Here is a 21640-nt window from a genome sequence, read left to right as displayed (position 1 = left end):
ATACATATCTCAACACTTAACTGCTGCAATAAAGCTAAAGAGTAATAATTGTCACTGATGCTATTTAGCATGAATAAGATGTCCAACAATCCAGGAATACTAATGTAGCTGGCAAATTTCAAACATAACCTCAACCACTAATTGTTGTCTCTGGTACCTGATGGAACATTAAAGTCCCCAATACTTCATAACACCAAAATTGCACAGTGCTAAGGTAGGCACACACATTTCATACAACTGTCAATACTATTTAAAATAGCGTAATTCTAGGAAAGCTTCTGGAATTACACCATGGGATATTTAATCTCTAAATATGTGCATCCTTGCTCAGCGCATGATAAACTTTTGATTCCTCGTTCCTGTTTTGTAAAAATATAATAGTTGTTCATTTTTTCGCCTGCAGCTATTGAGCGGAAATATTTGTTTGTTTTCATTCTAGTTATCTGTTGTTGTTACCACCCTTGGCGTATTCAAGTTGACTGCAGTTTTTTTGGTAATTAAAGAATGTTATATAGATTTATTACAGATTCTAAATTGAAGTTGCTAGGAATGAAAAGCTATTTGTAGAGAAATGCCAAATGTGTGTTTAATATTTACTAGCACCCTATCCTGTCATGCACTTCTGAAATAATTTTCTATGTGCAGAATTATTACATGTAACTTAGGGTGTACACCTTTCCAATGTATGAACCAAATTTGGTGACGGATGCTGTTACCTTGACATGAAAGTGGATTACAACACTGGCAATCATTTCACTAGCACCTGATGCGATTTTATTAAGAATGTCGATTGTGAACAAGGGGTTGATGATATACATTGCACTGATGGCAGCGTCTACCAGAATAGAAATGCAATTTTGGTAAATAATTTTTGTCACTGTGTGAGCAGGACATAGTAATAACTCAGAATTACCTTAGCAAAGGTCACACGCAAATGGAGCGTGACTCATTCTAATGTAGAGTTGAACAAAACCTAAGGAACCAACATATATTTGTTCTTGCAGATTATGCTGAAGCATAAGAACTGCCAGATTAAAACCACAAATTGTTTACAGCACCCAGTCAGAGTAAGGATTAACATACAGTAAATGAGATCTTCTGCATTCAATACCAACCTGATAAGAATTTAAGGATGGAGACTGGCTTCAAGGCTGATTTTTTCTAGTGGGCATTCACCTATTTCCAGGTGATTGGACCGAATTTGAAAAAAATAGAACAGGAAAAAAGTTATCTCTGAAGGAGGACGTAAAAAGTATGAAGATCACTTCCTCAAAAAGCGAGGAGGTGAAATGTAAATATCTTCAAAATCTGAAAGTCCTCGTCCAAAAAGGATCGTCATTCGCCGTTCGTCATTCAGTTAGTACGTGCTCTGACTATTGGTGTGATAGTTTCAGGTTTCATATTTATTCCTAATCAATTCATGCAAGATCTCCTTATAATGATTAAAAATGCAATAATAAACAACACTGGTTTCAGACACGAAAGCATTGTTGTATTTATAGGTGGAACACAAATGAAACATTAATAAATAAAACAATATATAGCAACTCTAACTAGGGTTCAAAAAGCAAAAGTGAAAATGTCGTGTCTCAAAATCTTCAAAATTTAAGAAAATTTGTCATTTTAAATTTAAATTGCAGGAAATAAGTTCAATTAGAAAAATAAACAGAAGGATTCGTCAATACACATTTTTGTTTTATAGAATTAATTTTTGCTTTGCTGTAAAATTTTATGAGATAGAATTACTGAGTTCTAGAAGTAAGCCGACAATATGTTGGGTTCATTAGTCCTACCCAACCCAGTTGATATTTATTTAACACCAATTTGATTTTAGTATAATTTAAGAGGTGATGGTATGTCTGAAAAAATTTGCGGCATGTTTGCTGAACTTCAAAGCCTTTGTTACTGTATATGTAGTGATGGCTCAAAAATACAACTTCCTCTAGAATTTGTTCCAGTATCTGCGAGAACATGATTACATTGGCTGTGTAGCCAACTGGAACTTGTTATTGTGCACGTTACCGAGAGGATACTACCAATGAAGAGAATTTTTATTGCTTTGCAACGGGTTCATGTGCTGGTCTTAAAAATCAAGTATAACTATGAGGAATTTATACAATACCATGCGTTCATTATTTCAGCGACTGCACAAATATACTTTAAGACTTGAAGTAAACATAAAACCAAGTGCCATTTTCAAAATTTCTAGGAAAATAAGCTTTTATTTAATTTCATTTAAAATATTTATATTGAGAAAATCATATTTATTTGTCTTACATTTCTTCTCAAACGCACAAAACCATTCCACAGTAAAATCAGTCTGAAAGTATTTTACTTCAACTATATGAAATATAATACATTTTCAAAGTGTTTAAATTATGTCCGTCCAAATTACCGATGGTATTGATATTAAAAATGGTTCATAAAGAAAAGCCATCAGTCACAATTTTACCAAATTGAGTTAACATTGAATTTCTTATTCTGAATGGTCATCACATCGTTTTATAAACAAAAGAGATCAGTCCAGCCTCTCCTTCACTGTATTATTATTATTAGCGTATGATGTGTACATGACAATCAAAATATACAAACATAATACAAAATATACAAATATGCAAGTTGGTGACTGCATCAGGACTTCACTTTTATATTTTAATGTCCAAATTTTTTATCCATGTAATCTCTTCTGGTTTTACTTCAAAAAATTCCTCCACAGAGCCAGGAAATGCACGTAGGGGGCACTCTTGAACTATGTGCTTGATAGACTGCACTTGAGCACCACAGTCACAGCAGGGAGAATCTACCCATCCCCACAGATGTAAATGAATGGCATCGGTCCGGACTAAAGCCCTACTTTTATGCTACTCATTTATAAACCTCTTTTATCAAGAAAGATCATTAGTCCACGAAATTTAAAAAAATCTGTATAATTCAACTACGAATGATAAGTTCCTGAAATATGTTCAGAGCGACCCTAATATGTTTTCACTATTTGATGGCCACAATTTTTACATTTCTATTATGATAGTAAAAGCTGTAAACCTCTGTTATAAAGAAAGGCCATCAGTCCACAAGATTTAAAAAATCCGTATAATTCAACTACTGATGATAAATCCATAAAATATGTTCATAGGAACCCTAATATGCACTCTTTATTTAATAGTAACAGTTATTTACATTTCTATTATGATAGTAAAATGTCCTGATTGTTTTTCTTGATTTACCAACAATTATCTAAATTGGACCGAAGCCTTTTATTTACGAACCAATTCAAAAGTGATCAAAGTACCAAAGATATTTTATATATATAGCTTGCGTGGTTTATATTTTCTCGTACATATAAAGTACATATTTTTGTAAGAACATCAGCACACATACTGTGTGCGACCACAGGATCCTGATGTTTACAAAATCGCTAGTAGACGGAATATTATTATTCTAAATAAAAAATATCCGTACGCATAAATAAATAAATAAATAACTGCTTGAACTCCTACTTCAAGGAAGAAAAATGCAACAGTTTCATAGGATGATTATCACGAAAAGTGGGTTAGATGGATAATCATGAAATATGACTCAACGTGTTGACCGGTGCATAATGTCAACTTTTGTCAATATTATCAGCCAAACTGTTGAATGGTTTTTGTCTGTCAATTGATATATTCACTACTTTATTTTTTATCTTTACTGCAAAAAACTTGGGGTTTCGTTGGATAACTTCATAAAGACCTTCGAAAGGACTTTCCAGTCCCACTTTCACTCTGTTGATCCTGACGAACACTTGACTCGACGTGTTGATCTCTCTGTGAATAAATGGTGTTTCTTTTGACTATTTGGAATATTCAACAGGTTTAAGCTTGTTCGTACAGTATATTGTTGAAGTTGAGAAACACATACCGGTAGATTCACATCCACTCTTGTTACGCATTCATGGAAGAAGTCTCCAGGTAACTTGAGAGTGGTACCATACACGTTTTCATATATTGTTGCATTTGTTCTTTCTCTAATAGAGCAGTGTAGACCAAGTAGGATTGTAGGTAGTACTGTCTTTTTCTCCATTTACTAGTTGCATTTTCTCGAATAGCTATCTTTAGTGTACGGTGGAATGTCTCAATTTTTCCATTCGACTGGGGGTGATATGCTGTGGTCCGTGTTAGCTTACAACCACATACCTTCGCAAGTGCTTGAAACAACTCAGACTGGAATTGTTTACCTAAGTCAGTCACTATTTGGTGAGGTGTTCCAAATCTAGCTGTCCCAGAGTTAAAGATGACTTGCGCTACAGTCTCTGCACGGATGTCCCATAGAGTTACCACTTCTGTCCAATTCGTAAATCGATCGATACACGTTAGACAATAAGTGAACTCATCAGATAGGGGTAATGGTTCAATTAGGTCTATGTGAACAACGCTGATACGTTCATCATTACTTGGGAATTTTCCAAGGGAGTGCTTGGAGTTTGTTTCTTTGACAATCGACACAAGTTTTTGCCCATTTATGGATATCCCTCTTTATATTTCTCCAGATAAATTTAGTTTATAACATTTTAACTGAGGATGTAACTCCCGGATGAATGACAGTGTTGAAAAATTGTATATCTAAATAGCTGAGGAAGGTATGGACGTATGTTTGCTGTGGACTCGTCACACCGAAGTAGTTTTCCTCCAGGCGTTTTATGTTGCTTGAAATTTAGTGAAGTACGAGAACTGAATCGAAGGTTATGAAATTCTTCGTAATCCATATGAGCCTCAAAATCAATTCGTACTAATTCAGATTTTGAGAGATGATCAGCTACTATGTTTCCTTTTTCCAGATACATGTTGAATATCGGTATTAAATTGTGAAATATACTGTAGATATCAAAGCTGTAGTGGTGAAGCTTTTTCACTTTCCTGCTCAAAAGCAAAAATAAGCGAAGCACTGTCCGTGTAAATCGTGAACATTCTTTCTTTGAGAAGGTGTTTGAAGTATTTGATAGCAATGTAGATACTAAGGAGATCTCTATCGTACGTTGAATATTTCTTCTAGGCAGGAGATAATTTCTTTGAGAAGAAACCATTGGGCTTCAAAACTCCACCTTGTTTTTGCTGAAGTGCTGCACCTGCTGTGAAGTAAGATGCATCCACGAACAAAGGAGAGGTCGAGGTCCGTGCTGAGAAAGAATAGAAGGGACGCTTGGGCGAGGTTTCTTTGCATTTTCCGAACTTCTCGATAGACTCTGTTGTCCATTCTATTCGCCTCCTCTCATTTCTTCTTGAACCCTTTAGATACCCATTTAGCAACACTTGATTCTGGGCAGCGTGTCTTAGATGGCGACGAAAGAAGTTTACAGTGCATAAAAGGACTTGCAATTCTCTTACCATTTCAGGCTCTTTGTAGATTGCGATGGTAGCAAATCTTTAATGGCATTGTTTGGCACCATCTGCTATAATCAAATGTCCTAAGAAAACAAGTTCTTGTACACCGAGTATGGATTTTCCTACATTAATTTTTAGGCTAAACTTGTATATTTGTTTGAAAAGTTTAGTGAGATGCTCAATATCTTCTTATGAAGATATCCAAATACACAAAGCAGAAATTGAATCTCTAAATACTTCGTTGATGAATATCCGAAATGTACTGAGTGTATTGTGTAATCCGAAAGACATGAAATTAAATTCATGAAGGCCTAATGGTGTTATGATAGCTGTTTTCTGTCTATCTTCTTACGCAAGTGGAATCCGATAGTAAGCCTTAAAAAGATCAATTTTTGAAAATATCTTCTTGTTTTGAAGAATGTAGTTTTTACTTGGTTTCTTATATTTTATATTTCAGCTATCTACCAAGCAATATATATATCTACAACTCTCTATCAACGTTACAACAATTCAAAGAACACGTATAGCAAAGAATACTTATATACAACAAAAATATTTCAAACCTAAGTCTAACTAAGAATTTACAGAGAGTTTATAAATCTGTATTATTCACATCGGCATGTTCCTAAAAGTAAAAAGCAGGATAATTACGCACTATTATGAAATGAACGCTTTCTTGTATTATTTTTTCAATTTGTTTTACGTCGCACCGATACAGATAGGCCTTTTGATGGGATAAGAAATGCTTAGGAGTGGGATGACAGCGGCCTTGGGGTTAATTAAGTTACAACCCCAGCATTCTCGTGGGAAACAGCGGAAAACCATCTTCAAGGCTGCCGGAAGTGGGGATCGAACCCACTATCTCCCGGATGCAAGCTCGCAGCTGCGCACCACTAACCGCACGGCCAACTCGGCCTGTCTTGTAATTTAATATCGGTTTTTAAAGTTAAATTGCTTAAAAGTACCATAGCATGATTTATTATACATTACTATGTGATCTTATATTTTAACACTTGATTTAAAGTACATTTACCAGTAATCTCTTTATAGTGATTCCAATACTACTTTTCCTACGACAGCTTCGAGTTGCTGGATAACCATATAAGTGGAATATTTGTTATTACATCTTTGTAATTTGTTTTCAGTAAAAACCTTGCTATCAGTCCGGGGTTCTATGTCATTGATGTCTTTTCTTTGAACAACGCCAGACCTGACAGCAGCAACATTCGGCCACTGTACGTTAGATATCTCCAATTTGTCTGTACACAAAAGTTTCTCACCAACCTTGTTACAGTCAAGGAATTCATCGTCCTCCAAGCTATTCACAGCGAAATTATTATTCTCTCTTTTACCTTAGATCATAGCACTGTGAAACAAGCTTCCTCGTTCCTGTAAGTGCAAAATCGTGATCATAGTCTAGAAACGAATCTCCACTACTAGGAATTTGTGATTCACGTCTATGAACAAACCAGTTGAAACAAGATATATCCACAATAAAGTAACTTACAATTATTTTCTTGTTTTACTCACAGCAATTGTCACTACGAACTTTTAACATTTTTCTAATATGACATAGACCTAAGTCTTTAATCACCTGAAAAACATAAGAAGCGACTTCCTTTTCACATGCCAGACTGGCCTTCACGACATTATGCCAATACCGTCACAAAAATGTGGGGATTGTAATTCAAGAACTGACGTGAGTAGTATATGTGAGAGTGAGTTAAACTGGATATACAGAGAACTTCCTTAAGGTCTGTCAAGAATACACACTCGTTACAATTTTGAAGACTGGTCTTTCTGTGGTCTTTTTATCATCTTTGATCTAGATTTGATTTGCTTTAAAATGATGTAGGTGTAATTTTACTTATAATATTATGTTCACCCCTGAACAATGCACTCTCAGATAAATAACGATCAAAACTAAAAAACAGGTATCAGATCTTTTAGCGTAAAAAAATGCTTTGAAAATTTCGTTTCAAAAATAAAAATGAAATATATATATTATGTCTATTTCTGGATATTTTGATCTACATGCATTTCTGGACTTCGTGGTATTTAAGTGAAGGCTATGACATTCCATGTCTGATATCTTCCGTTATGACTAGCTTCACCTGGTATGGAGTTAATGTGACCACAAACAACAGCTTTGTCTTCAGGCGTATAATTCATGTATCTCTTAAATTTGCGAGGCACGTTCATAAATCAACACTCTTAAAACTTCTAAAAGTGAAAAGCAGGATTGGTAACGCATTAATATGAACTGAACATTTTATCGTACATTACTACCAACTGATTTTTATTTATTTTACCTCGTAACACTTGAACTAATTCGTCTTCACCATTAGGAACTATTTATATGATTACTAATATCAATCTAGTAAATAATTATGTTGATTATGATGGTCCACTTCAAACAGATCACGAAATAACTGCTTTCTGAATATGTAGGATAAGTAACTAGAATACGAGCATATTTACATTTACAGATCAGAATTTCTTTATATGGCTGCTTATCTGGAACTTCGAATTAATTCACATATGTTACTTCTTTTCCCGTGTTTCCTTGCCTCTAATTCATCAGATAGCACTCCTTCACATTTTATATGCCCTTTGCCAACATTATTTTTGAAATGAAGAGAAGAAGGCTAAATTTACTGGCCACATCTTGCGACATAATACCTTTCTCACCAATCTGCTGGAAGCGAAAATTACGGCGAGGAAATGCTGAGGACGACCGAGGAAAAACTCCTTCAAGACATGGCACAGAGTATCCGTTATGGTTCTTATTATCAAATGAAGTGAAGATCTGAGGACAGAGAACCTTGGTTGTATAGACAAAATATTGCCTTTACACACTGATGATGATGATAATGATTTGGCAACAAGAACACCAGGAAGCATTTCCTTTTAAGGCAAACAATGAAACTGAAGGTATTCATCAACTGACTCACAGCAGACAACTAACCACATCGCGTCTTGTGAGTGCTGGGCACTTACATAAAAATGTACGTTGAAGCTCTTGGCACGTATACGTCCTCCCAACTTTCGAACACCTAATAAAACTCTAAAGGAACGATTCTGGACTAATAAGTAAATATTATGTAGCTAGCCACATTAATATTGTTATTCCTGTAAAAACCAGTTTGTTCATAAATACGACACTTACATCCATATCCATATCAAGTCATCACTTCTAGTTTTGATTGACATCACACAAATATTGCTCATTATTGGCCAAAACGTTGTAATGTCTCGTAAATTTTCAATTATGTTTCACGATTTTTTTATCCCTTTGGTCGAATGGTACAATTTTTAACTGATGTGTATTTTCTAATTTGCACATCATGAAAATTCTCCATTTAAAAAAGTTAAGCATTGTTTCGATAGTGTAAGTATCATCTGTCGAGTGGGTATTCACGAATTTGAAAATGTGATTTTTCATTTCGCTGACAATAATAGCACTTTTATTTACCATATTACTATTATGAGTACGGATGTGTTATCAGTACTAGATTATGGATAGTCCGACAACTATGTCTTCTGAAAGTAATATTAAATGTATCGTAAATGATTGGTTCTAACCGTGAGCCATTAAATCACATAATTTGCTCTACTGATAGATTATGCTACGTGTTTACTAAAATACACTGGTACTTTTTTACTTCCAGTTTTCGAGTGGGGATATGCGAGTCCCAGGTTGCAGAACTCTGGATACAAGGTCCCTGTACCGCACCACATAACCAGTGTAAGTACCTCTACATTTATATATCCAAAATCATAAATATATAAGGGCAGGCAAAAGAAACCGAACACACACTAGAACGTGAACATGGACTTTTTTCTCATAGGTAGATGGATGCAGTATTTTTGTATCCATCTCTTGACACAGGCCAGAGCAAAGTGTATCTTCCACCGAAATCCCAGTCTCGCCCATGGCTGTGACAATATGGAAGCTGCTGGGGTATGGGTGGTGCTGAGTAATGACATTTGGAGCAAAAATAGTGTTTGAGTGTTACGAAAGGTGTTGCTCATAGGACCAGTCGTGCTGCAGTAGCACCTTCTGATCCAGTGAGGAAAGCACTGGCAAACTACCTCACTTCTCATCTTGCCTAGTACGCCTCATTTGGGCTCTGCCATTGGTTTTTGCAGTTTCCCCATAACTGCATAACATTCGGTGGTGCTATTTGGGGATCCAACCAGCCTCTGGGCTGATGACCTAACAGACAGACAGGTAATTAACAAAAGCGTTAATACATTTATCCGACTGGGAGACGAGACGATCAATTCCAGTTTCATAGAAAGAGGTAGGTCACTGAAAACCGAATCCAGTTTTGCACTTCGTCGTCCGAATGAAACTGACGGCATGCACGGATCCATGGCTAATGGCGATATGAGCACGAATTTCTTCCTCCTTGATTCGTCGGTTTTCCTGGATAAGGCTATCAATCCGCTCTATCACATCAGGATGTGCCTGGCCTGGGCGCGCATCGTCTTGGTCACGTGAGCCTTCTCGGAATCTCCTATGCCACACGTGCGCTCTCGTCATGGACATGTAGTGTTCGTCATACACAGTGGACTTGCGACGATGAGTTTAAAGTACTTCAGCACCCTCAGCCACCAGAAAACGAACCGTAGTCTCTACTCTCCTCCATTTTTTACAGCTGGACGAACACGCTAGACCAGTCCGCGCACCAATCAATACATAACCCAACAAATGCGTGCACCTGTGAGTTGTCACTATGCAGTTCTCTAACCACAGCGATGGAAGTATCGATACGAAACAACAATGTTACCACCTTTCGCGCGCAATGTGTGTTATGGTGGATGTTCAGTTTTCATTTGACTGCTCGTTACTAGGTTTATGCTGGCAGTTACGGTAAAAACATATTTTAAGTCTTCTTGTGCTATATGTGTATTTAATTTCTTATCCTGAGTACAAAATACACTTCTTGACGAAGGTACTCATATATTTGAAAATACGGTGCGATCTAAGCCAGGGCCTCTCAGGGTGCATGCACCAGCGCATTGCGCGGTGCACGGTGCAAAAGACGACTTCGCTTGGTTGACCAGAGTGCAGAACCACACTCCTCGATTTGGAGCACTAGCGCTGTCTCTCTCTTTCCCCTCGCCTGTCTCGCTCGCTCCACATGTCTCCGTCCTCCTCACTTGCTGCGTAGCGCTCCGAGTTGAGCCGAGCTTAGACGAGTCGCCCCGAGACGACGCGCTGGTCCGAGCCGAGTGGGACCGATGCACTGTGCACAAGACCTCTGCACTTCAGTTTGCACGCGTGAGATTTTGGGCGTTTGAGAGGCCCTGATCAAAGCGGTTACCTGGGCTGGAAACCAAAGACAGTCAAGCTGTCCTTTGAAATTCATCTTTGCTTTGCGGTACAGCCTTAATTACAAATTCCATGACCAGTACCTCATACACACATACATTGTGGTCAAAGACAACGAGAACCGCGTATATGAGCGTTAGAGGGTTGGTCATACTGATAACGGGGCAAGATATCGAATTATGTTTGTAATTTTATCATCTGCTGAAGTTCGTCAGTCAGATCGCTACGTGGGCGAATTCAAATGAACTTTGCGAGGCGGTGATCCAAATTCTGCACGTGGTCTAAAATCGGCTTGAGAGAAAAAATTGAAGAAAAAAAAATCGCCGGAGAATGGTTTTGAATACGGACCTCAGAGCTCATAGGATTGCGCCATGTTAAGTACACTACGTTGACACCGATTGAAACTCACGGTGTTTTCGTGTTTGTTATTGACGTATCGGCATCACTCTAAAGACGAGCTTATGCCACGTGAAGATTTAGCAACACCATCTTGAAAAGCCCATTTGAATTCGCTAGGGGCTTTACGTCGCACCGACACAGACAGGTCTTATGGCGACAATGGGATAGGAAAGGCCTAGGAGTTGGAAGGAATCGACCGTGGCCTTAATTAAGGTACAGCCCCAGCATTTGCCTGGTTTGAAAATGGGAAACCACGGAAAACCATCTTCAGGGCTGCCGATAGTGGGATTCGAACCTACTATTTCCCGGATGCAAGCTCACAGCCGCACGCCTCTACGCGCACGGCCAACTCGCCCGGTTATTTGAATTCGTCCACGAAGCTGTCTGATTAGGTAAATTCATTAGCTAAAAAAAAGACAACGGCGCGAGATGTTGAATTACTTTCTTTCAAATTATTGAAGGGTATGACAAATCCTTTAACGCTCATATACTCAGTTCACGTTGTTTCCAACCACCCTCTATATACTTCCGTATTATTTCATTATGGCACTATGAACAGTTTCTCTTACAAGCTCATGGGAATAAAATAGTCACCCTAATGCGTACTCTCAGATGGATCGTTAAACCTGTACAGGTCGCACGGCGAACAGGTCCCATGCTCAACCGCCTCTACGTGAGTATAAGGCAGTAGCGATCATGGAGATATTGATGTTTCAAGTGGACAGTGTTCGTCAACATGGATAGATGTAAGGATGCGACAGAGTGGCAAAAAGGGGCAATCGTGTTTGGCCGTGTCCATGGCTATACGGTGCGTGAAGTTGCTGGATTTGTTGGTGTTTCGCAGCGGAATATTCAACGTGTCTACACGTCGCCACGAAACACGACGTCAGAATTGTGGTCGAAATTAGAACCTGACTGTGAGCGAAAAGAGACGCGTTTCACAGCTTGTGAATCAACATCGCTTCCAAACACGACATGAATTGCTGCAGTCAGTGGATGAACGTCCAGTTCAATCTGTTAACTTGAGAACATTGCGACGGGAACTTCACGCAACGAAGTCAGTCACCTCGCAAGAGGTCATTGCTCACACAAGCACATAAAACTGCGCTTCTACACTGGGCTATAAATAATGGAACATGCACAGTAGCTGACTGGCGAAAAATGTGGTCTGAGGAATCACGTTTTTGCTTGTATTCCAATGAGGCACGTCGTTCAGTGCACCGAAGGCCAAATGAAGCATTTCATCCTGGACGTAAGCAGGGCCGGAGGTGGGTCTGCGATGTTTTGGGGGTGTTTCTCGTAACATGGATTGGAACCGCTTACTAAAGCCGCGTATACACTTGAGCATTCGCCCCGAATGTGCATGCGTTGCCGATGCGGGAGCGCACAAGCACGACCCGCATGCCAATCTGTTGAGCAAGTTTCTACTGTGTTCGGACCTCGTGCGGACCGAGAACACCGTCTGTGTTTAGGCGTAGTGTAGTGTTTTGCCTGACCTGAGGCTACAATGGTGAATTGAAAATTGATCATCGCCAGGTATTGTTGTATTGTTATATTGCATTCCTTGAAAACAAAAAGGAGAAAGCGGTAGTAGCAAAGAAAACTGTATGAAGAGATATGCAATGCTCATATGTTAAAAACGATCGGACATGAAGCAGATGACAACGTTAAAAATTTTACGAGAATGTCATCCGAGGATTTTGAATGGATATTGCATAGTATTAGGGCTACGATTGAGAGAGAGGACACGACATTTAGGAAAGCCATATCTGCCGAGGAACGCCTAGCTGTGACACTGCGATATCTGGCTACAGGAGACTCTTACACGAGTTTGCAGTACCTCTTCAAAATTTCGAAACAAGCCATTGGCAGAATCATACCTGAAGTGTGCCAAGCCATCGTAGCCTGCTTAAAGGATTATGTGAAGGTATTGTAATAAACTCGTCCTTGGGGCTCCACAGAACTGGATACTTGTGGTAGTACCCCAGGAGGATAAGAGAATTATCCTGGAACAATTCCATTTCAACTTGAAATTATATTTCACGCTCTTCCTTCACTTCACTTGCACGAGCGAGATCGCATATGCGTAGCGACAGCGGAGGAAGTCGGCTTATATTGTTCGGGCTACCCCAATCGCCATCAACCATCCACACAGAGCACGAACAGAGCACGTGCTCACTTTGAGGTACCGACAACATTCGAATCGGGCTGAGGCATGCGGATCCATTCGGTTCGCCCTGTACTCATCTGAGCAAAACTGGGCAAACGCATGCTCATTCGTAGCGAATGCTCAAGTGTATACGCGGCTTAAGATGACCACTACCATGAACCAGCATGTTTATTTAAACATTATGGATGACCATGTGTTGCCTAACAGTCAACATCTGCATGATGATTAAGCTGTTGAAACCTCGATTTTTCAAGATGACAACGGTGAAGTTCGTCGGGCTGGAGGCATATGTGATTGGTTGTATGAACAACTCCTCCACCTTATTACATCTCGATTGACCTTCAAAGTCACCTGACATGAACCCCACTAAAATCTGTGGGGTATGTTTGAACAGAGGATAAGCTGCCGACATCAGCGTCCCCGCGATTTTGTGCAATTGCGCGACCAAATCCTCAGGCAGTAGCTTAGTCTGGATGCGACGTACCTGAACAACATTCTGGACTCACTTCCTAACCGAATCCAGGCGGTTATCAAGCCCAGAGGCTGAGTTTCATGATATAAAATGAGGTTTTTAATTATTTATGCAGGAGTGACTTTTTTTTTTGGTCCGGTGAGGTTATTTCTCTTGTTCTATAGCTGTGTACCGGTATGTAATATAAATGACACGGTTTATATTATAAAGCTCACCACTCATATTTGTATTGTTCCACTTAAAATTCTTTACAGCAGAGCACCTTTACTATGATTTAATAAAAGGTAATTTAACGTCCACCCTCTGACATTTATAGATGGACAAGAATATTTGAGAAATTAATGACACATGCGTGGAATGATTTCCAAAAATTTATCGGTTGTATTATAGGAAACATACTCTTTCTTCAGAATGAAAATATAAACGTCTCGTACGTAACTCACTTTCCAAATAAATCAAACTTATATTGCACCTCTAGTTGTAATGTTGACCCAATATTGATTGTAATACTTTGCATAAAATATAAAGTATTTCTATTTTATTCATATTTAATTGCAGATGGAGAAATAAATTATTACGATTTCCTTGTGAAGAAATTACATCACAAAAGTGTATCCTGTGCATCGTAAAGCTTGCTGATAATATTTATACTGTTTCAATAAAAATATTAATTTTATAGTGGTTCCCCAAGAGGTAAGTTAAATGACTTTATAATTAATCCACTGATTAAAACCACGCTAAGAACAAAAATCGTGCCAGCTCATAGTTTTTCCTGAATGTGAATATCGTGATCATAGCCACAAGATCTGCTGTATTCCGTGGAATCCGACCACAGGGATTTGAATGGACTGGTCGATGTAAGTTGCGTAGTTGCACCCTCCATTGTTATCGTTTAAACAGATGAATGTTTCAGCGGGGAATCACGCAAACTGACATTAATACACCTATTTCAAATTAGTAATGAAACAGTGTGAAATTGATGAAGATGTGACAGATGCTGTGCCGGTGAAGCGTACTATACTGTATATTGTGTCGAACAACAGCCGGAGGCTACTCCAACGGACAACTTGCTGTGTAGACTCTAGATGATGGCATGACATTGCTGTTCAGAAATGTTGCAGTTCGTTAAAGCAGAAGACACTTCACAGGTTTTTTAAATGTAATGAAGTGTTTTTTCTTGTTTTCATCACTACTAAAATAGGTCCTAAACTGTCTAAGTGAAGTAGTTCTTCAATTATCAAATGACACTTGGCAGTTTAGTGTTTAGCAATCTAATCTGTATGCTTAGTGTAAGAGAAGACCTAATAGCCTTATTTGGTGATGTTTGTTGATTAAAGGGACCTAACATCTAGGTCATGAGCCCCGGCCTTAATTACGCTAATAAAACATTTATATATTTACGTATCTATGTTTGTTTGTTTTATAAACTACTGCATTATAATGTTTAAGACAAGTTTTTCGTGCACACAGGTTTTTTCATATAATTTCTAAATTTTTTTTTTTTAAGTTCGAGATGGTCTCAATCCCATCCACCTCAAATTATCGAGACCCTACTACTGCACAACGTAACCCCAGAGCGATACAATTCTGGTGGGTCTTGGCATATCGTGCGACTGATGCTAATCCCGAAGACCTGCAGTTCACAAAATGATGCGTGGGCACCGCGACGAATCCCATCGGCCGTAATTTTTGTTTTTATAGACCGGGTTCGCCTCGTTGGCTGAATGGTCAGTGTACTTGCCTTCGGTTATATTGGGTCCCGGGATCGATTCCCGGCCAGGTCGGAGATTTTTATCTTCATTTGTTAATTCTATTGGCTTGGGGACTGGTGGTTTGTGCTGTCCCCAACATCCCCGCAACTCATACACCACACATAACCCTATCCACCATCACAATAACACGCAGATACTTACACATGGCAGATGCCGCCCACCCTCATCGGAGGGCTGTCTTACAAGGGCTGCACCCAGCTGGAAATAGCCACACGAAATTGTTATTATTATTATTATTATTATTATTATTATTATTATTATTATTATTATTATTATTATAGAGCTGATTATTAAATAATACTAGCCGGGCTCAGTGGCTCAGACGGTTGAGGCGCTGGCCTTCTGACGCCAACTTGGCAGGTTCGATCCTGGCTCAGTCCGCTGGTATTTGAAGGTGCTCAAATACGTCAGCCTCGTGTCGGTAGATTTACTGACATGTAAAAGAACTCCTGCGGGACTAAATTTCGGCACCTCGCCGTCTCCGAAGACCGAAAATGTAGTTAGTGGGACGTAAAGCAAATAGTATTAGAATTATTATTATTAAATAATACTAACGCAAAAATCACAGAGTACAATTAAAGTTTACACTTAAAAGGAACATGAAAATAAGTACTTATAAAGTATACCATAATATTGTCTTCAATATAGTTATAGAGGTGAAAGAGGAGAACAAAAATTAAGAAAGATAATGAGAATAAGGGAACGAGAGAAAATTAGAGAACGTAATGATAACAAGAATGAGGAAGTAGTAAGAAGAGTTTTAAGTTCACAACTAACAGTTCATTAATTCATTTTTTCCTGGTGTTCCTACATCGAATTGTTTAAAAGCCTGTGACGTCCACTGGAAGGAGAATCCGTCGCTGTGGTGCGGTAACGGTGAATGATTTAGTGTAGCTTGGGGTCCTGTGCAAGGAAAGAGAGGAATTCTAGGTGCCGCAGGGTCATGTATTCTCGTTTTGGTCTGCACGAAGTTTACGACATTGTCATACATCCTGAAAGAGTCAATATTTCAGGAAAATATTTTACACAAACTCTTCTAATTCAAGACGTTAGTGAGATATTTATTTTCAGGTTGATTCCGTTAGCCGTCTGAGATTTTTTAAATCTTTCAACATATTAAAATTATTGTTTTGCTATTTTGTGAAATATCAGAACACATTACTCTCAAATTGTCAGCTGTTGGTAATTTGTATCAAGGTATTTCAATCTGAGGATAAAAACCTGAATTGCAAGTCAAGTACTGCTATCTGGGCAACCATAATAAACGTAATAATATAAAACAAAGGATGTAGTTTGTTCAACAACTTATGCTCGATGTCAGGTTTCTTGTCATGATCGGAATAAAGATAAAAATTTCATTGTCCCGTATTGAAAAGTATCTAAGTTAAAATTGAAATAATAAATAAAGAGGTTCAACCTATTCAATACAAAGGAATAAGAAATGCAGTGATTAAATTCTTATTTAATAATAAGTAGAAGTGGTACCGGTTTCGACCCTAGTCCAGGTCATCATCAGCCGATTAAAACATGAAAAACAATGCATAGGGAAAATAAAATAAAAGATCAAGTTCACTCCGGATCAGTAGAAGAGGCGATATATGAAAATGACGGGGGTAGACACTGTAAAATACAGAAGAAGTAAAATGTAAGTCACTTAAAAGGAACAGTTATGACTTTGTGCCTGGCAGTGTATACAAGCTAGCTCATTTAACTGTTCTCCGCTTTTCATAAACATTATAACACTTTGCCTAACACTGCGTGTGCCATACTGTCGTTCTGAAAATTACGCACTGTTTCTTTTAAGTGACTTACATTTTAGTTCTTCTGTATTTTACAGTGTCTACCCCCGTCATTTTTATATCGCCTCTTCTACTGATTCGGAGTGAACTTGATCTTTTATTATCTTTTTCCTATGCATTGTTTTTCATATTTTAATCGGCTGATGATAACCTGGACTAGGGTCGAAACCGGTACCACTCCTACTTATTATTAAATAAGAATTTAATCACTGCATTTCTTATTCTTTTGTATTGAATAGGTTGAACCCCTTCATTTATTATTTCAATTTTAACTATGATCGGAATAACTTAGTAAATAATCTTCTTCCACATCCTACACTGCACTATATATAGGGTAGGTTTCTCCAATGCTTCCCTTATATCACTGTCTGTTCTAAGATACTTCAATATGTATGTTACGCTCAAACAAATCATCTATTCATCGGGCATCTCCACTTGTTCTTCCTTCGGCAAGCATCTGCATAACCTTTCCGCCAACGTAAAAATTCACCGTCCTCACCAGATGTCCAAAATAACTCAACTGTTCTTGCTGAATTTCTGCACTGATACTGGTATTTTTAAGTAAACTTACTAAAAGGAATCGCATAACAAGGTAATGAAATGAAATGAAATGAAATGAAATGAAATGAAATGAAATGAAATGAAATGAAATGAAATGAAATGGCGGATGGCTTTTAGTGCCGGCAGTGTCCGAGGACATGTTCTGTTCGCCAGGCGCATGGCTTTTGATTTGCCACCCGTACGCGACCTGCGCATCGTGATGAGGATGAAATGATGATGAAGACGACATATACACCCAGCCCCCGTGCCAGCGAAATTAACCAATGATGGTTAATATTCCTAACCCTGCCGGGAAGTGAACCCGGAACCTCTGTGACCGAAAGCCAGCACACGAACCATTTAGCCATGGAGCCGGACAAGTTAATAAATCCGACTTTAATCGCATCATTTTTGAATTATGTTATGGGATGAAAATTTTACAATGTGATTTTTTTAAACGCGGTCAAATTCTCTGCAGTGGCTTGCAGTGGAATGGCCTAAATTGATGTTTTTCTGAAGGCACTGAATAGTCCAAATGAATTAGTTACTCTGACTTAAGTCGTTGAAAGAAAGGTGTATGTCACATCACCAAATCCTTGTGAAGAAACATTTCAACTTTCTTGTACCTAAATTCCTGTGTCTAATCTTAGAGGATGTAATTTCACGACTGGTCTAATGAGACACCCCCTCATTATATGCAAGACACTCTGCCCATTGGTGATCACTTTCTTGCTGAAGCATGAATCACTGCAAATGTGTGCCTTAGCTTGATGCCTTTGATGAATTGCCATATTTACTTTCATATCCTCACCGCAGCTTAAGGTCAAATCATGGTTAATGTATGAAATATTTTGACAATAAACTTTATACCTCTAGAGATTTCTGCCTAGCAACTATTGACCCCACAGCTTGCATCTGTACAGAGAAGAGCGAGATACTGCGAGAACCTGTTGAAAATATCTGCACAATAAACTCATATTTGGAAGTTACCTACATCGAGGGTAAAAACTACGTCAGTGACAAGGAAAAACGGGGAGACACCGGGTAACACTACTGTATGTACAACATCGTAGAAATATGGAATAGTGTACGTTGAACCAATGTTTGGAGTAATTGGATATTTTGCTTTAGTCTTAACTGTAGAATTTTATGCTGAAATTATTGTAAAACTGTTCAGTTATAATAAAATTGAGTGGTTTCATCTACCGCGCTACACATATTTCATTCGACGCCACTTGCACCGCCTCTTAATCAATTTCGACGTTCTGTTTTATCATACCAAATGTCTGAGAAATGTTAACTATGGTATGTAATCCATGACTGAGTTGTAATTAATGTTATCCATGAGCATCAAATGTGTAACTAGAAATCTTTTACATACCAACATTGTATTACATTGAATAGATTGTAATTCGCCCTTCAAATACCGGTTATCTCATATAGACCCAGACCGCCCAGCCGTGTTTTTACTCTCCAAGTCTAAAGCAGCAGTACGGGAGGAGCGCGCATAGTTCATGACCTTGCAACGAGCGTGCAGTCGCCAGTATTGATTTCAGCTGTTAATATGGGGAAGCAGTTATTTTCGTATGCAAAAGTTATTTTAAGTACAAGACTGCTCGACGGGTACGCGATGCATTTGTACAGCAATTTCCTGGTGAAGTGCCACCTTCACGAGCTCAGATTAATGTAAATAAATAAATAAATTGTTAATAATGTTATTTGCTTTACGTCCAACTAACTACTTTTACGGTCTTCGGAGACGCCGAGGTGCCGGAATTTAGTCCCGCAGGAGTTCTTTTACGTGTCAGTAAAACTACCGACACGAGGCTCTCGTATTTCAGCTCCTTCAAATACAACCGGACTGAGCCAGGATCGAACCTGCCAAGTTGGGGTTAGAAGGCCAGCGCCTTAACCGCCTGAGCCACTCAGCCCGGCTAAATAAATTGTATCTTAATACGTAGACTTTCACGACCACTAAATGTCGTAATAATAATTTTAGGATATTATGTCGCGTAATGTAATAATCTGTCCGCCTCTGTGGTGTAGTGGTTAGCGTGATTAGCTGCCACCCCCGGAGGTCCGGGTTCGATTCCCGGCTCTGCCACGGAATTTGAAAAGTGGTACGAGGGCTGGAACGGGGTCCACTCAGCCTCGTGAGGTCAACTGAGTAGAGGTGGGTTCGATTCCCACCTCAGCCATCCTGGAAGTGGTTTTCCGTGGTTTCCCACTTCTCCTCCAGGCGAATGCCGGGATGGTACCTATCTTAAGGCCACGGCCGCTTCCTTCCCTCGTCCTTGCCTATCCCTTCCAATCTTCCCATCCCTCCACAAGGCCCCTGTTCAGCTTAGCAGGTGAGGCCGCCTGGGCGAGGTACTGGTCATTCTCCCCAGTTGTATCCCCCGACCATAAGTCTGAAGCTCCAGGACACTGCCCTTGAGGCGGTAGAGGTAGGATCCCTCGCCGAGTCCGAGGGAAAAGCCGAACCTGGAGGGTAAACAGATGATGATGATGATGTAATGTAATAATCTGCTGACGCGTTTCGATCCTGTGACCAGGATAGTCTTCAGAGCAATAACAAATGTATTGGCAACAGTTACTCCATAGTGAATAGACCCAAGATAGGGAAACCCTGTTAGAAATATAGTTCATTCCAGGGCTCAGTGCTCAATGAAATTAAATGACGTATGGGTTTTAGTGCCGGGAGTGTCCGAGGACAAGTACTCAATAAAAACCTGCACGCACATGAACAGTTTTAACATTGTATAAAACCTGCTGATCCAGCCACTAGAGTGAGATATTGTGAGTGATATCGTACATCATTGAATGATCGTTTATTCGACCCACAGCTTGTGTTCTCTTCGGATGAGGCCTGGTTTCATCTTAATGATCGTTTGAGCAGTCATAACACTCGCCATTGGTGTGCAGAAAATCCTAACGGTGTTTATGAAGACCCTCATTGTGATAAGAAGATTGGTGTTTGGTGTGCTGGTGTCCAAGACGAATAATTGGGACTATTCTTTTCGAGACTAGAGTAAATGCAATGTGTGAAAAATATATCAAACAATTCCCCACACATTGGAGGGACAGGAAGCGCAGAGTACAACACCGTTCGCTCAGTCTGGATTTATGTGTACCTCAACCGGATTTGTACCTGCGAACTTGGAATCCGGAGATCGACACACTACAACCGATCCACGGAAGAAACTGACTGACTGACTGACTGACTGACTGACTGACTGACTGACTGACTGACTGACTGACTGACTGACTGACTGACTGACTGACTGACTGACTGACTGACTGACTGACTGAACATAGGTGTAATTTGAAAATAGAAACTGTTTTGATACGTTGCCTTTGGTGACAGGCACCAAACTAAGGTTTAGTAGGGACGGATGACGAGTGTGTGTGTGTTCGTGAGGTGTCGCTGCAGTCTGTAGTGATTCTTAATTGCCTGTTTAAAATAATGGCAGGAAGGATACCATCCTTGGTTTTCCGTATGTTCCACCTATCTCCGAACAGATAGGTGATTTGTGTCGTACCGATGCCGGTGTATGCCAGTTTTGTGTTATTGTGTGATTTTAAATTGGTTTAGTAGGTTTTAAAACAGTTATTGTGATGGTGGGTGGCCACCCATCCAGTGAGTGGCCACGCGTGATGTTGCTTACGCAAAGTGTATGTGTTATTTTAATGTGTATGTGTTAAACGTAAGTGTGTTTGTATGCATTACTGTGTGAGTGACCAGGAGGTCGAGCTTCATTCTGTGTTGACTGACACAGCAGTTACGTGT

Source organism: Anabrus simplex, chromosome 1 (genome assembly GCF_040414725.1).
Source record: "Anabrus simplex isolate iqAnaSimp1 chromosome 1, ASM4041472v1, whole genome shotgun sequence".
Taxonomy (NCBI): domain Eukaryota; kingdom Metazoa; phylum Arthropoda; class Insecta; order Orthoptera; family Tettigoniidae; genus Anabrus; species Anabrus simplex.
The sequence above is the reverse complement of the archived record's forward strand: the minus strand, read 5'-3'. Positions refer to the sequence as shown.